The sequence below is a fragment of the Tupaia chinensis genome, unplaced genomic scaffold, assembly GCF_000334495.1.
Source record: "Tupaia chinensis unplaced genomic scaffold, TupChi_1.0 Scaffold144027_1, whole genome shotgun sequence".
In the NCBI taxonomy this organism is placed as follows: domain Eukaryota; kingdom Metazoa; phylum Chordata; class Mammalia; order Scandentia; family Tupaiidae; genus Tupaia; species Tupaia belangeri.
Window position 1 is genome coordinate 578,190 of NW_006203879.1, and position 2,234 is coordinate 580,423.

A 2,234-nucleotide genomic window follows, 5' to 3' on the forward strand; every position below is an offset into this window, starting at 1 on the left:
GACACCCGTGTCCTGCTTGCTCGCAGGCTCCCGCAGACAACCTTTAATGAGTCAGTGCCATTTTTCGTGTGCAAGCACACAGCCTACAGGGGCCTGTCACAGGGCAGGGCCTCGGTGACCGTTGCTGCAGGAATGATTGCTGGATCTTCTAGACAAATCTTTACTTTTCCTAAGATTTCCCTCCAAGAGTGTCTCAACATTTACCACCTATCACATCCACACACATGGAAACATCCCAGTCACAACAAAAACCAAAGACTTAGGAAAACTTGTAAGCCTGAGGGTTTCATAGGATGAAACAGTGCAAGGGCCAGCATGTGGCATGGCCAAGGTGGCTGGAACCCACATGGTCTACCGTGTGGTTCGAGTCTCGGAACTGGCGGCAAAGTACAAAGCCCTGAGGGGCAGACTATGGTGCAGGGGTACAATGAGATGCTCTGCAGAGCTGACCTATTGCTACATTGCGGTGCTCTGGGGTCCTGGCCTGAGCCATCCCCGAGAACACCTGGCACCTGCGCCTGTGGTCTGCTCTGTGGAGGCTGCAGGTGGAGCACAGTGTGAAGACCCTGTTGGGATGTTCTCTGTCTGTCTCTCTTGCTCATGGAAGAGATAAATATGCACAAATAGAGAAAAAAATATATAAATCCTTTGATAAAAAGTACAAAACTGTGCCGAAGCAGCAGAGAACAGTTACGTTCCTGAGTAAATGACCTCCATCAGAGTAGAGAGAGCTTCACAGGGTTGGTGTTAAAGTGAACAGGTGATTCTGATGCGAAGCTTGAAGTCCATGTATAGTTTTATGCTCATTCACATTTCCCGTGAACTTTTGAGGGCCTCTCACGTGATCGTCTTCCCAAATTGCAGTTTTGATGTGGCTCTAATCACAGTCTAAGTGGGACTGTGAGTGGAGACAGGCTCTAAAAACACGCTCACTCTCTCCCGGCACCCTCTCCAAGCAAACTGCCCACCTCTCATTGTCGCTGTTTTTGCCACCGGATGCACTTCCTCGCTTCATCAGTGCGGTAAAGCCAGATCCCAGCCTGATGACACCTTTCAGGGACCCAGACACTACGAGGACAGTCTCCTCTGAGTAGAGGAAAGCTGTAGGGAGACCCCTACCCCTGCAGCCGGCCCTCCTAGGCCCCATGCCCTGAGCCATTTTCTCTGCTAGCACTGAGCACCTTCTAACATATTCCTTGATGCTGATTTATCTTGTGTATTATCTACCTCTCTGCAAGAATGGAAGCTCAATTAGACTCAGCTTGTCTTGTATTTCCCAGTTGCATTATTACATATGTGTCCACAGGGTCCAGGGCAGTCCAGGCCACACGTGGTGTCCAGCGTGTCAATGACCGTGCGCTGCTGAACTGCCATCCGATAGGGCTGCTTCTGCCCCGCTGATGCCATCTCTCATCTTCCCTTCTGTCTCATCAGGCCTCTCCCATGTGTCTTCCCTGCATCTGTTCACAATTACTGTTACTTAAAACGTTTTTTTAAATTGCAGAGTTTATAAACTCTCAGGTCTAATCTCTATTGCAGCACATGAGTCTTGACAAAGCAGGAGATCATGCAAAACTTTATCTTACTTGAGATGCAGAAGTACACTTTCTATGTTCCCCAGACAGTTGCATTTGTCACCAGCTTGGAAAGATGTACCCAGTACGTTTCTTCCGGGACTGGATGCTAGGGTCCCGGTCAGTTATTGCTTATGAAAGAAATGTCTGGAGATGAAGCATCCAGCATCGGACCAAGTGGAATGGGCCGCTCTACTACGTGACTGGGAGTGAACGCAGACAGGCAGCTCAGACCACCCCGCCAGCTCTGCGTCTGCAGCAGACATCCATCGGGTCACCGGCCCGAGTGGGAGCGGCCGCATCGCAGGGGCCCCAAGTGCTGCAAAGCAGGGGTTCCTCTCCCAGAATGCCAGTTGTTAATATCTACCTCAGCAGTTACCCAACACGCTAAAATAATTCAGTGATCATAAAGTCATTTCCACAGAATATCTGCTGCATGGAAACATGCTGTCATAAACAGTGCTATATGAAATATTCGTTGATAAAAATTGTGTATCGAGGGAACCAGCAGTTAGCCTAATGGCTATGTCGCTGGACTCCCACGTAGTTGACCGTGGTTCACGTCCTGGACCCGGTGACTTAAAACTCACGCCGGGCGCATGTGCATGTGTGCCCAAGATCCCGAGAGGAGAATGGAGGAGAAGGGATTGCGGCGTGACC